At 41.4% G+C, this 15951-nt stretch overlaps 1 protein-coding gene across 6 annotated transcripts in view; it reads right to left on the reverse strand.

Annotated features, from left to right (window-relative positions):
• Positions 1–15951, reverse strand: part of PLEKHA4 (pleckstrin homology domain containing A4) — a 97131-nt gene that overhangs the window by 56034 nt on the left and 25146 nt on the right. The window contains exon 1 of one of the 6 annotated variants that reach the window (XM_058180627.1): positions 11398–11568. The exons of 3 other annotated variants lie outside the window; for them this stretch is intronic. The gene's annotated coding sequence lies outside the window, so the exon portion shown is untranslated. Of the gene's footprint in view, positions 1–6620; positions 6643–11397; positions 11569–15951 lie in introns of those variants that run through there. 2 more of the 6 variants (XM_058180623.1, XM_058180624.1) reach the window with 2 other exon arrangements.

A 15951-nucleotide genomic window follows, 5' to 3' on the forward strand; every position in this document is an offset into this window, starting at 1 on the left:
AATGAAACAAAGCATTTTGTGCAAAACTTCTTCCCAACTGACAAAAACATTTTGTCTCATGATTTCCAACCAAAGGGCACCTCCATAACTCCTGGCACACTTTGCCTTTGCATTCCATTTCTCCCTCCCACCTCTTACCCTGGCTATGACGCCAAGTGGATGAATGGAGCATTGATTCAGGAAGGACCCCCCCCTTACCCCGCCTTGATCCTGAACAGCAAGGGGAGCACTGAAGGCCCTTATTCAAACACCCACACTGAGTTTGAGGAACGTCATGTTTCTGCCTTCGCCTGGAGCCATAGAGAAAGATGGAATATTTAGCAGATACAATGAGGGAACTGGAAAATAGCAGCTTGACCTTCCCCAAAATCATGGCACTGGTCTGGAATAAGAACCATCTTCACAAATGCACTACATGATGCAAAATGCAAGACTTGGATAGGTTACTTCCAAGCTTGGTATTTAGGACCATAAAGCTTAGCATGAGGAAGACACTTTACCGCAGTGCAATATAAAGAGGCGAGTGATGTACAATGGCTCTTCCCCTTGCTTTAATTTTGAACATGCTAATTTGTATTGTTCACTATTTAGAATGATACTTCATGCTAAGTTATGGTTTGTTTTAAAGTTTGGGAAGAGTAAGCCTCAATGGTCCCCACTTGATATCCGGTCAAATGGTCCCCACTTGATATCTGGTCAAATAGCTAGTTTATATATAATGAAAACCTAACATACTTTGACTCAATGCAATGTGTGAATCTAATCAGAAGCTGCTACAGCCATCTGCCTGTTTCAAAATTCAAGGATTTCAAGGTTGCGAACTGACCATGCAAGAAAATATACCAGTGAATGGCAACAGGTTATACTTTTGGAGCAATAAAAATGAGAAAAAAAGCCAACTTTGGTGATGAGGCATGATCCCAGTTTGTAATTGGTGAAGATAAGATACAATTTTGAATTTATATCCATCAAGTTTAACATTACTCCTCTAAGGCTCTAAAAGATGTCAGAACTCCATTTCCCAATGTACCTAGCCCAATTCTAAAATGTTTAGCAAGCAAGCAGACCTTCAGGATTTAGGACAAGCCCTACCATTAAGCCAAGATTTCCTAACCTTAGTGGCTTTAAATATGTGGACTTCAACTCCTAGAATTCTCTGGGATGAAATGCTTCCTGAAGAATTCTGGGAGTTAAAATCTATGCATCTTAAAGTTTCCGAAGTGAGGAAACTGTGCACTAAACAAAGTAAGATAGCTGCCAGGAAAATACATGCCACATGGAATGGCCTGCATCTCTTAAACCTGCTTTCTCCCTTCACGTGTAGCTCAGGGATACAGTTCTATTAAAGGGACATTCAACTGTCAAATCAGTCGAATTCTGAACCTATTTCGCAGCTGAGGCCAGGAAGAGAGGGGGCAGTTACCATATTGCTTATTGAAGAAAAGTATCAAAGCTAATCTGTCAAATCTCCAGTGTCTTTCTAGGCCTTCCAAAAGACACCAGAAATTGGACTGTCCTGCTTGAAATAATCTGTTCCATCAAGGAAATCCTGTCAAGATGGGGAAAAGCATGCAATTTCTCTTTTACTTCCCTTTGCAGAATTAGTTAAGAATGCTTAGCAAGAATTTAGTATGAGGGACAGGGGTGTCAATAAAAACACATCATGCCAAACCAATCTTATTTCATTCTTCAACGCAGTGACTAAATTAGTAGACCAGAACATAATACACTTAAACTTCAGCAAGGATTTGACAAAGTAGATCACAACCTACTTCTTGGGTAAGCTAGAAAAAAGTGGGATAGGTAGCATCACCATCAGATGGATTTGTAACTGGCTGACAAACCATACTCAATGAGTAAGTCCTTAATGGTACTACATGTACATGGAGGGAAGTAAGCAGTGGGGTACCACAAGGTTCCATCTTAGGCCCAGTACTCTTAATATCTTCATAAACAACCTAGATGAGGGAATAGAAGGGAAACTTAGCAAAGTTTTGGATGATCCTAAGCTGGCAGGAATAGCCAATACGCCTAGATGATAGGCTCAGGATCTGTTTTAGAGGAGACAAAGCTTTAAGGAGCTAAAGCTCCTTCAGCTTTTAGGAAACAAAGAACCATCCAGGATGCCAAATTGGTATCCTCCAAGCACCCTGAGTCAGATTACTGAGTATATGTTGTGTGTTGTAAATGTTGTACCTTGATGAACGTATCTTTTCTTTTATGTACACTGAGAGCATATGCACCAAGACAAATTCCTTGTGTGTCCAATTATTTATTTTATTTTATTTATTTATTTTATTTGATTTTTATACCGCCCTTCTCCCGAAGGACTCAGGGCGGTGTACAGGCATAATAAAACCGACAATACAATATACAAGTTTAAAATACGATTTAAAAAACTTATTTAAATTAGCCCAGTGATTAAAATTTACCATACTAAGACCCCGTTTAAAATTAATAAATTTAACATTAAAATCCCAATTTAAGCCAGCCCCGCGCGGATAAAAAGATGGGTCTTGAGTTCGCGACGAAATGTCCGAAGGTCAGGTATTTGGCGTAAACTCGTAAAGCTCGTTCCAGAGTGTGGGAGCCCCCACAGAGAAGGCCCTTCCCCTGGGGGCCGCCAGCCGACATTGTTTGGCGGACGGCACCCTGAGAAGTCCCTCTCTATGGGAGCGTACGGGTCTGTGGGAGGCGTGTGGTAACAGCAGGCGGTCCCGTAAGTACCCAGGTCCTAAGCCATGGAGCGCTTTAAAGGTCATAACCAACACCTTAAAGTGCACCGGAAGGCCACAGGCAGCCAGTGCAGGCTGCGCAGGAGCGGTGTTACATGGAGCTCTCGTAGCTCCTCTATAACCCGCAGCTGCATTCTGGACTAACTGAAGCCTCCGAGCGCACTTCAAGGGAGCCCCATGTGAGAGCATTACAGTAATCCAAGCGAGAGGTAGCAGGCGCGCTGACTGTGCATAAGGCATCCCGATCAAGGAAGGCGCAACTGCGAACCAGGCGAACCTGGTGGAAGGCCCTCCTGGAGCGGCCGTCAAATGATCTTCAAGCGACAGCCGATCATCAGGAGGACACCCAAGTTGCGCACCCTATCCTTTGGGGCCAGTAACTCGCCTCCAACAGCCAGCAGCGGCTGCAGCTGACTGAATCGGTGCCGGCATCCACAGCCACTCCGTCTTGGAGGGATTAAGCTTGAGCCTGTTTCTCCCCATCCAGACCCGTACAGCCTCCAAACACCGGGACAGCACTTCAACAACTTCATTGGGGTGGTCCGGGGTGGAAAAGTACAACTGGGTGTCGTCAGCGTACTGCTGGTATCTCACCCCGAAACCACTGATGATCTCACCCAACGGCTTCATATAGATGTTGAACAGCAGGGGCGAGAGAATCGACCCTGTGGGACCCCACAAGTGAGGCCCTCGCGGTGACCTCTGCCCCCTGTCAACACCGTCTGCGACCGGTCGAGAGATAGGAGGAGAACCACCGATATCGGTGCCTCCCTCCCAATCCCCCAACCGGCGCAGCAGGATACCATGATCGATGGTATCGAGCGCTGAGAGGTCTAATAGGACCAGGGCAGAGGAATATCCCTGTCCCTGGCCCTCCAGAGATCATCCACCAATGCGACCAAAGCTGTCTCCGTGCTGTATCCGGGTCGGAAGCGGACTGGAGCAGGTCTAGATAGACATCTTCATCCAGGTGTTGGGGCAGCTGTCGCGCCACGGCACTCTCTACAACCTTCGCAACAAAACGAAGGTTGGAGACTGGACGATAATTACCCAAAATAGCTGGGTCCAAAGAGGGCTTCTTAAGGAGGGGTCTCACCACCGCCTCTTTCAAGGCGGCAGGGAAAATCCTGTCCAACAAGGAAGCGTTGATAATCCTCTGGAGCCAGCCTCGTGTCACCGCCTGAGTGGCCAGTACCAGCCAGGAAGGGCACGGGTCCAGTAAACATGTCGTGCTGTGAAGCCTCCCCAACAACCTGTCCACGTCCTCGGGAGCCACAGGGTCAAACTCATCCCAAATGTGTTCAACAAGACGTGCCTCCTCTCCCTTGCTTGGATCATCCCAAATTCGGTCCAGACCGTCCCTCAGCTGAACTATTTTATCGTATAGATAACCACTAAACTCCTCGGCTCGTCCCTGCAAAGGGTCATCCCGCACCTCCTGATGTAGGAGAGAGCGGGTCACCCAGGCTGGGCGGCGGGCGGTTATCTGCCGGCGCAATGAGGGTGGGCGTGGGCGCCTCGCTTCCCTCATTGCCACTAGGTAGGTCCTAGAATAGGTCTAACTAGTGTCCGATCAACCGGGCGACTGGACCTCCAGGTGCTCTCTAGGCGTCTTCTCCGGCGTTTCATCTCCCTCAGCCCCTCGGAGAACCAAGGGGCCGGACGAGATCTACGCCGGGTCAGAGGCCGCAAAGGCACGACACGGTCCAGGGCCCCGGCCGCGGCCTGCTCCCAGGCCACGACCAGTTCCTCAGTCGTGCCGTGGGCACGATCACACTTGGCCAATAAAATTCTATTCTATTCTATTCTATTCTATTCTATTCTATATAGTACCATTTCTGATACCTACAATACACTCAATATTAATGTCATTCCAGGTTCCCAAGGAAAACCTAAATCAGTGTTTCTTACCCTTGACACCTTTAAAATGGGTGGACTTCAATTCCCAGAATCTCCTGGCCAACAGGATCCATCTTAAAGTTGCCAAGGTTCAGTAACAGTAACAGAGTTGGAAGGGACCTTGGAGGTCATCTAGTCCAACCCCCTGCACACGCAGGAGACCTGTACTAGGGATTTGAACCACTGAACTGCCAAGCCACCTAGTCATGCAGGTTGAAAAAACACTGAACTAAGTGCTTAATTAGACTCATTAAAAAAAAATGCCCGAGGGGAAAAGCTTGTTTTTCTTTCCCTGCAGGAAGCTTGGAATAAATGCTGGTTATGAGTTCTACTGAGAAACTGGAGATCTGGCAGCTGTCCAAAGATGCCAGGGCTGGATGCCTAGTTGCAATGGACCACCCAGGTTAAGTAATGTAGTTTCATTCTCAGCTGCCAACTGTAATAAAACAGGTTGTTGTAAACAATATTCAAGAAACAAACACAAGCTGCTTCAAATTCTCTGAAATGGCTATATAAATATTTTGGGGCGTAGATAAAGAGCTGCTGAAAAGTGGATGATTTACCGCAGCACCAGATTAAAACTCCCATCTTTCCCAGCCAGGGCAGGTAATGACCCTACTACAGTAGTTGAATTGATAAGGTTGCATGCAACCAAAAAATCACCAATTGCAGGATTACTGTTGGAGCATTAGAGGCATAATGAGAGGTCCTGGGAAGTTTCTTTTGATGTAATCCTATGTATGAATTTGTTGTTGTTAGTTGCGAAGTCGTGTCCGACCCATCGCAACCCCATGGACAACATTCCTCTAGGCCTTCCTGTCCTCTACCATCCTCTGGAGTCCATTTAAACTCATGCCTACTGCTTCAGTGACTTCATCCAGCCACCTCGTTCTCTGTTGTCCCTTTCTTCTTTTGCCCTCAATCTTTCCCAGTATTAGGCTCTTCTCCAGTGAGTCCTTCCTTCTAGTTAGGTGGCCAAAGTATTACAGTTTCATCTTCAGGATCTGGCCTTCTAAAGAGCAGTCAGGGTTGATCTCCTCTAGATCTGACTTGTTTGTTCGCCTTGCAGTCCAAGGGACTCACAGGAGTCTTCTCCAGCATCAGAGTTCAATTCGTTGGCGGTCAGCCTTTCTTATGGTCCAACCTTCACAGCCATACATTGCAACTGGGAAAACCATAGCTTTGACTATATGCACTTTTGTTGGCAGGGTGATGTCTCTGCTTTTTAGTATGAATAAATAGAATAGAATTCATATATTCATATATATTCATATTCTATTCAATGTATGAATAGAATTCAGCAAACTGGCTTTCTCAGGATATTATCCAACAAAATACTAATATGAAAGAAATATTTAAAAATGATATGTAATTGCAATTTTTTTTAAAAAAAATTGAATTGAGTAGTTAAAAGCTAGATAGCAGTTTGAGTTGGCAAGTTTTAGCATTCAAGGTGGACTATGCCATTGTGTCCACAACACTAGCCTGATACACTTTCTCCACAGCAGTGCCTTGCTTTGTTCAGGTTGTTAACTCAAATTTCTTTCTCTCTCTCTCTCTCCCCCCAGTCCCCCCCCCTTCAAACAACACACAGAAGAGGTTTTGAAATGTCCTAATACCATGGCTTAGTTCTGGCACTTCACAGTTTGACCAAAGGTCAGGATGAAATTAAGTATTTACATGGTCAAATTCGGTTTTTTGCAGCTGTCCCGTAAGTTTAACTCTTCCTCAACAACATTCTGAAGAGAGAAAATATTCAAATACACAAACATAGAAGGCTCCAGATAAAGAAGGAAACTCCAGAGATGATTTGCAAGAAGACAACAATTGTTCCACCCACAAAGACACACAACACACTCCAGTCTGTCTGGAAACCATTCATGTCGAGTTTAGAGCACTGTTCTTCTGTTAAAATCCATGGTTAGAAAGAGAGGGAACTCGCTGAAATGACCAAATTTCCCTGTTTGATTAGAGAAAAGACAATACCTATATCAGGGGTGAAATTCAGCAGGTTCTGACCGGTTCTGTAGAACTTGTAGCAGAAATTTGGAGTAGTTTGGAGAACTGGCAAATATCACTTCTGGCTGGCCCCAGAGTGGGGTGGGAATGAAAATTTTGCAGTATCCTTCCCCTGCCATGCCCACCAAGCCACACCACACCCAAGCCACGCCCACAGAATTGGTAGTAAAAAAATTTGAATTTCACCACTGACCTACATCTATTGCTCACAAGAAACCACTTACAAACTTTTTTCATTAAACAGAAAACAATGAACTTCTGATCTATGGTTTTGACTATTAGATTATGGAAAGAAGAGAGCCATGATGTAACTTTACAGAAAAGAGTAACTTTACATTTACTGGTGTACAGATTGGAAGCCTCTATATCTTTTTTCTCTTTTTCTTATTTTTTTCTACTTTTTTCTTTTTACAATTTAGCTTTCTCTTTTATTCTTTTTTTCTTTCTTATTCTATATTACTTTGCATTTTTATTCTTTTTAAAACTTTCAGTAAAATCCTTTTTAAAAGAAGACCCTATAAATTGTTTCATTCCACATTCATTCATCATAGTCATTGTATCAACACTCCTAGGGGTGATTAATTGCTTTGAAAAGGTTCAAGATGCTTAACCTATCTATTTTAGTGCTTATTTTGCTTGTGAAACGAATTAGGCATGCCCTTCTTAGAAAAACAGGGCTATTTACTACAAATTTTGGTGATGCAACCCCGAGGGATTCAAAGTCTTGGGGCCCTATATGACTGTTCCCACCTACCTTATAGCATTTTTATTTTACTCTATGCATGTTTGCTTTGAATTTAAGTTCCACTGAATTCAATAATATATTACATTTAGGAAAACATAGTTCTCCTCCTCCCCAAACTGACCTCAAAATGCGTACCTTATCCTTCCTCCAAACAGAGCCTATTTTTCAAGGTTCTAAGCCGTACATATTTCTCCTATAGCAGAGACGGAAACCATTTTAAGTGTTCCTGCACTTCAGTTTTCATCTTAAATGCAACCAGAGTAATCAACAGAGATTACAGGAGTTCAGACAAATTTAAGGGGCCAGAGGTTTATTATTCATGCCTTAAAAACTTTATGTTAAAATAAAGGGATAGCTTTTAACTATGAAGTTTAATTGGAATTGTCAACTTCCAAAATAATTCCATGCACTAAATAGAATTTTGCAGTAACAAGCTGACTGATATTCACACTTTGCACTACATCTTGAAATGCTGCAGCAACTATATCTGGCACCTACAGACACCTCCCCCGGTTCCCCCCCTCCCATATATCTTTATGCACAAATCATTTTTAAAAAATTTCTCCGCCACTCTATTCTCTCCAACTCCCACCCAATGCTAATATTTTGGATAATCTAACCCTGATCTCTTCTTTAGATTGTACCCCTAAAGTTATGTTAAGAGAGAAAATATTCAAGGCATTTTCTACTATCCAATTTCAAAGCCACATAGTTCAACTGAAACCTGTTCAAGATTCTTTCATTGCTATCCTGCTCTGTTGAATGATCTGTTTCTTGCTTCTGCATCTCTAGAATGTATATCTATGTAAGAATTATGATTCTACTTTCCAGGTTACATGGTACAAATGGGCAGTGGTGGGATTCAAGTGATTTAACAGCCGGTTCTCTGCCCTAATGACTTCTTCCAACAACCAGTTTGCCAAACTGCTGAGAAAGTTAACAACTGGTTCTCTCGAAGTGGTACGAACTGGCTGAATCCCACCACTGGAAATGGGGGAACTTTCAGCCCACGGGCCTATTCTGGCTATGAATGAAGCCCTTCCACAAATAACTTTCCTTCAAGATCTCCAGAAAGTGGTCCAGATAAAACACCTGCAATCTTGACTTTTACCTTGTCCATCCTGTGGTTCTCAAAGGGAAAGTACTAAGCCAAGCAAGCGACACCCCAAAAGTCACATTTGAAGCTGCTTTTCAAAGGCAGTCTTGGCCAACCAGTAACTTCTGCAAAGAAGGATGTTGTGGAGCAGCAAAGATTAGACAAGCCAATGTGCACATTTTGTATTAGATCATATTGGACTTTTAGCATGATTATGGTTCAGTCCAGTGGTGAAATTCAAATTTTTACTACCAGTTCTGTGGGCATGGCTTGGTGGGCGTGGCTTGGTGGGCGTGGCAGGGAAAGGATACTGCAAAATCTCCATTCCCTTGCCACTCCTGGGGGAAAGATATGGCAAAATCTCCATTCCTATCCCACTCTGGGGCCAACCAGAGGTGGTATTTGTCGGTTTTCCGAACTGCTCAAAATTTCCACTACCAATTCTCAAGAACCTGTCAGAAACTCCTGGATTTAACCCCTGGTTCAGTCCACTCTAAGTTTCTCCAATTGATCAAACATTGATAGCCACTTTCGGGATAGCAAAACTGGGATCACAGATTCCCTTCCTTGCACCTGCCAACAAAATGTATGAACAAACAAAGAAAAATGTATCTTGACACCTTTCTAAAGGGAGAATCATGTCTATGAAGAAAAACATTGTATCTCAGAAGGGACCCCCACATAGAGTTATAACCAAAGGTATCCTGCTGCCTGCAATTCATTTCTCAAGAATCCACAGGAATGATCAATTCTATAATGAATTCCACATGGATTCCTCCATAGGACTCAGACTATCCCCCAAAAGGTCTTGCCAAGCAATTAACTTATTTAGATGAACTGTGAAGCTTTATGAAGCAGAAAATCAATCAAAAGTAAATTGTATATATTGCAAAAGTAGAGCGAAAACAGCAGAATCTTTTGAAGTTGGTTATTTAAGAGAGCATGATTAAAAATACAACAACAGTAATGATTTGCATAACATTGGAATATTTAAAGCACTTTGCATTCCTTACCAAAGGGAATCCTTTGAAGATGGTTATTTAAGGCAGCATGATTAAGAATACAACCAATACCGTAATATTTTGCATAACTTTGTAATATTTAAAGTACTTCGCATTCTTTAGCTAATCATCATCCTTACAAATTTATACCAATTAATTTACTTTTAATAGAGCACATGGACAAAAGTGGAGAAACAAAAGCTTAATCAAAATTATGGCAGAGACAATACTCTATTTTCAACAGTTCGTTTAGTGACCATTCAAAGTTACAGTGAACCTGAAAAAAGTGACTTATGACCGTGCTAACAACCGTTGCGGCATCCCCATCATCACATGATCAAAATTCAGATGCTTGGCAACTGCCTCATATTTATGACGATTGCAGTGCCCCAAGGCCACCCTTTTGCGACCTTCGGATGAGCAAAGTCAATGGGGAAGCCAGATTCATTTTACAATCGTGTTAACTAACTTAACAACTGCAGTGATTCACTTAACAAATAAGCCAAGAAAGGTTGTAAAATGGGGCAAAATTCACTTAAAATCACTTAGCGAAAGAAACTTTTAGCTCAATTAGGGTTGTAAGTCAAGGACAATCTGTAATACATTATCTGTTAATCATTGTATTGGATCAGCAGTTCACAAACGTTTTGGTCTCAGGATTCAATTCTTAAAAATGATAGAGAACCGCAAATACACTTTTCTTTATATGGACTACATCTATTGAAATTTACTGTATTAGAACTTAGGAATTTTAAAATATTTGACTTTGTGGACCATCTGAAAAGGGTCCAGGAACCCTGAAATCACATTTCTTTGAAAACTGCGGTACATTTCTATGAATAGATACCATTTCAGGTGACTCATGGTGCTCCACAATATCCGATTGTACACTTTATATATTTTTAATATTTTTAACCCAGGGGTCCTGAATCCCTGATCCATGGATAAGCAAGAGTCCACGGCATGCCAACAACTACTCTGTGCAAACAAGCGAAGCCCCATCCATGAGATACAGGCAACTTGCAAAACCATGCCACCTCTGGTCCAAGGAAAAACCTTTTCCCTGGTGCCCAAAAGGTTGGGGGGAGGGCACTCTTCTAACCCAAAGTACTGAAGTGATAAAACTGCAACCTCACCAAACATATGCAGAATAAAGATGCTATCACCATCTCAAGAGGCAATGATAACAAACTTAAATTGCAATCTGAAACTAAAAATTCATTGTAATCTGAAACTAAAATTTTAGAAAGCCCTTTCAAATGCCACACAAGTCATGGGGCCACTGAAACCAAAATCCTTCTCTGTGCCAACATCTTATACAGGTGGGTTCTGCTCCTTAGGGACGTGCATTCTATATCCTTTAAATGGAAAAATGACATATAATTTCAAATTATTAAAATAGCGGCACAGCAGGAAAAGCTGCCTCTGAGTTTTCATCCCATCTGTGGAAGGGAAAAAGAAGGGAGATCAATATGGCTAGAATTCCTTTTTTAATGCCCTGGAAACACTGCACAGGTGGTTGCAGCAAAGGCACCTGTTTCTTGCCACTCCTGGAACTGGTACATTGGCATCCCTGCAGCCTCCCAATCCTTTGCAGGTGTTTGGAATTGCGTCAATTCCCAGCATTCCCTGGAGATCCCGCTTTTGCCCTTCCAGGGTTTTGCAAACCAACGTGCCCAGAGGAACTGGTTAACGCTCCGCATCACGTTGCAAGTAAAACTTTCCCGTTGTATAACAAAGCTGGTTAAAAACCAGATGTAACACCTCCCGGGAGGCTAGCGGCCAGCCAACTGCGGGGAGGAGTTCAACCGGTCGAGCTCCCCATCCAGAAACTCCCACAAACCCACAGCCCTTGAGCCTCCGATCGTAAAAAAAACCCCGTCCTCTTCCTCTCTCCCTTACTTCCAGCGGAGCTGATCCTCTCTGGGAGGTCCGGCGACGCGAGCTATGCAACAAGGAGCCCCGATTCTCGCGCAGGGTGTGCCGAAGTGAAGGGCTGGGTGGGGTTTTTTCCTTTGGAATAGTGCTAAGTGTAGCTGGCGCTGCTTTCTCAGCCGTTGAGATGGCTTCGTTTATTCATCCGCTGGCATTTGAGGCCGGCAGCTGAGACAACGGGGGTCGGGGCAGCTGGTCGCGGGGGCGAAAAAGCATACTTGGCATCAGTCACCGCGGTTGTGTCTCCGCATAACCCGGGCCCCACCCAGAAGCCAGAAGGCGCCTCCTGCCACTTTCGCCCGATGCGTAAAGTGGGTGGGAGGGAGATAAGGACCTTAGATGGGAGTCCCAAAGGTGCTTTTTCAAGAGGCCACTGGAAGCTGAAGAAGCTTCTTGGATGAGAAGAGAAACTTCTTAAAAGAAAAACAAAGAAAGCCCAGTGGCCTCTTGAAAAAGCACCTTTGGGACAACCATGACCCCGTTGACTGAGAATCTCCACTGATATCTTAGATGGGACAAATCGCAACTAACCTAAGTTGTTTTTTTTCTTTTATTCCTTTATTGGCCCTGCTTCCACCAAAGCAGCAGCCCAGCAGGGGGAAAAACTCACATTCTTAATTTACAGGTAGTCCTTGACTTAACAACAGTTCATTTAGTGACCGTTCAAAGTTACAGTGGCATTGAAAAAAGTGACTTAGGTCCATTTTTCACACTTACAACCCTTGCAACATCACCATGGTCACGTGATCAAAGTTCAGATTCTTGGCAACTGGTTCATATTTATGACACTTGCAGTATCCCGGGGTCATGTGATCTGCTCTTTTGCAACCTTCTGACAAACACAATCAATGGAAAAGCCCGAATCACTTAACAGTGGTGTTACCAACTCAACAATTCCAAGGATTCACTGAACAAAAGCAGCAAGAAAAATGAGGCAAAACTCACATTCTTAATTTACAGGTAGTCCTTGACTTAACAACAGTTCATTTAGTGACTGTTCAAAATTAAAATGGCACTGAAAAAAGTGACTTAAGATCATTTTTCAGACTTACAACCGTTGTAGCATCCCCATTGTCACATGATCAAAATTCAAAAGCTTGGCAACTGGTTCATATTTATGACACTTGCAGTATCCCAGGGTCACGTGATCAAAATTCAGATGCCTGGCAACTGGTTCATATTTATGACAGTTGCAGTGTCCTGGGCGTCATGTCACATTTTGCAAACTTCTGAAAAACAAAGAAAGCCCAGTGGCCTCTTGAAAAGCACCTTTGGGACAACCATGACCCCGTTGACTGAGAATCTCCACTGATATCTTAGATGGGAGTCCCAAAGGTGCTTTTCAAGAGGCCACTGGAAGCTGAAGAAGCTTCTTGGATGAGAAGAGAAACTTCTTAAAGAAAAACAAAGAAAGCCCAGTGGCCTCTTGAAAAGCACCTTTGGGACAACCATGACCCCGTTGACTGAGAATCTCCACTGATATCTTAGATGGGAGTCCCAAAGGTGCTTTTCAAGAGGCCACTGGAAGCTGAAGAAGCTTCTTGGATGAGAAGAGAAACTTCTTAAAAGAAAAACAAAGAAAGCCCAGTGGCCTCTTGAAAAAGCACCTTTGGGACAACCATGACCCCCGTTGACTGAGAATCTCCACTGATATCTTAGATGGGACAAATCGCAACTAATGTTAAAGTAACCTAAGTTGTTTTTTTTCTTTTATTCCTTTATTGGCCCTGCTTCCACCAAAGCAGCAGCCCAGCAGGGGAAAACTCACATATGTTTCGTTCAGCAACATAAATTTTGGGCTCAATTGTGGTCTTAAGTCAAGGACTACCTTCTTTGTTGTGATGTGTAATGAAAAAACACAGGAGCCCAGCAATCCTTTAAAATCACAGAATTGGCAATCAGGCACAGAAAAGTTTGAGAACGTGGAGCCAGACTGTAAATTAAACCATAACCAAGCAAGTGCTGGCTTTGGGAAACTGCTTAGCCAGATAGAACATAATTATTATTAACTATGTTCATTCAGGTAGGGCGATGGGGTTTAGATTGCAGAAATTCGGGGAACTGATAGAGAGCAATACAGACATACAGGGAGTCTTTCCTGCCATCTATTTGTCCTCTGGAGTTAAGGTGACCAAATAAATAAAATAAAATAAAATAAAATAAAATAAATAAAATAAATAAAATAAATAAAATAAAATAAAATAAATAAAATAAATAAAATAAAATAAAATAAATAAAATAAAATAAATAAAATAAATAAATAAAATAAAATAAATAAAATAAATAAAATAAAATAAATAAAATAAATAAAATAAATAAAATAAATAAAATAAATAAAATAAATAAAATAAATAAATAAAATAAAATAAAATTTTAAGCATCGCAGTTCCCCGCTCCCTACACACACACTAAACACATTCGTACCCAGACTAGACAGAATCATGCAGCATGCTAGGTTAAAACTGTCAGAATGCACATAGTCCTTATTGTCAAGCTTCAGTATGAGATCAACGCTATTGCTAACTGGGGAAGCCTGGCATCTGTTTTAAATCCCAGCGGCTCCTTTAGATAGCCTAATCTAGGTATGAAGCTCTTGGGAATAAATAATCTCTTTATATGCTGTTGACCTTGATCTTTTATTTGTTTTACCAGATTATCATCACTTTGCCTTATACCAATTTTCTGATCTATTTTCCATCTAGATTGCAATTGTCCATACTGGAACCATGTATAATTTCTTCCTTCTCATCCTTCTTAAACTAATACATAATAATTCCCACAATTTGACCAGTGTACAATACAATCACTTATCCAACAATCAGTCCTATACTCAAATTATACTCAGTCAGGGCTGCTCGACTGCCACTCCCCTTTAATCCTTTCTTCCTTCTCATCCTTCTTAAACTTCCCCACCACCTTCTCCTCGCTTTCCTACTTCCCTCCTCTTTCCCACTTCTCACTACCATCCTTTCTAACCCTCTATCTTCTCCTTCTTCTCCTCCTCCTATCCTTTCTTCTCCCTCCTTCTTTCCTCCCTACCCACCTACCTACCTACTTTCTTCCTTCTTTACTCCTCTTTCCTTACCCTTTCCTTCGGGAGTGTTTGCCGAGCAGTCCCGACATTACACCATTCAACTTGTTTAATTCTACCATTATTCCTGTACAATGGCAACCAATCAATTTATAGTCTTCCCTTCCCGCCTCCTTCCCCGAGACTTCCCAGAACAGAATACAGGGTATTGTAACTAACAAACATAATCTAAAATATAACATAAAACATATTCCATTTCACACCATCACACTATCAATTCCCTTCTTTCTTAAACTAATACATAATAATTCCTAACTTCACTCAAAAACTAATTGATATTTTTTAATCTGATACTTATTTTGAATATAATCAATCCACTTCCTCCATTCCAATATATATTTTCTTGTGTACAGTCTTTCAAGTAGGCAGAAATTTTTGCCATTTCTGCTAAATTTGATACTTTACTAATCCATTCTCCAATTGTAGGTAAGTCTTCTTTCTTCCAATATTGTGCAATCAATAATCTTGCAGCAGTTATTAAATTCAGAATCAGTTTTGTCTCTAAAACAGTGGAATCTGAGATTATTCCTAATAAAAGAACTGTGGAACAAACTTGATCTTCTTTTCAAAATGTTCTGCATAATCCACCATATTTTTAATCCAAAAGGCTTTAACTTTTTCCAAGTCCACCATATATGATAATAGGTAGCATCCTCACAATCACATCTCCAACATTTTGCTTTCACATTTGGATACATACATGACAGTTTTTTAGGATCTAAATGCCATCTATAAAACATTTTATAAAAATTTTCTCTTAAATTTTGTGCTTGCGTGAATTTAACATTCCTCACCCAAATTTTTCCCATGTTTCTAACATTATAGGTTGTTGAAAATTTTGTGCCCATTTTACCATACAATCTTTAACCAACTCCATTTCTGAATCAATTTCAACCAATACATTATATAATCTCTTTATATGCTGTTGACCTTGATCTTTTATTTGTTTTACCAGATTATCATCACTTTGCCTTATACCAATTTTCTGATCTATTTTCCATCTAGATTGCAATTGTCCATACTGGAACCATGTATAATTTCTTCCTTCATCCTCAATTTCTCCTAGATTTCAACTGTAATTCCCCTTTCCATAGTCAAAAGCTCTTTGTAAGTGATAACTTCCATTTTTTGTAATATATTTATATTCTCTATCATATGTCTGGGGATGGTCCATATTGGTATCTTTCCATCTAACTTATATTGATATTTTTTCCAAATCCTCAACAACGCACTTCTGACCATATTATTCTTAAATGTCTTATCAATTTTCTTGTCATATATTACATATGCGTGCCATCCATATAACAAACCATAACCTTCTATATTCAAAATCCTTTCCTCTGTTAAATTAATCCAATCAGAAATTAAAGTTAAAACAACTGCATCATAGTACAATTTCAAATTAGGCATTTTTAAACCCCCTCTTTCCT

Source organism: Ahaetulla prasina, chromosome 4 (genome assembly GCF_028640845.1).
Source record: "Ahaetulla prasina isolate Xishuangbanna chromosome 4, ASM2864084v1, whole genome shotgun sequence".
In the NCBI taxonomy this organism is placed as follows: Eukaryota; Metazoa; Chordata; class Lepidosauria; order Squamata; family Colubridae; genus Ahaetulla; species Ahaetulla prasina.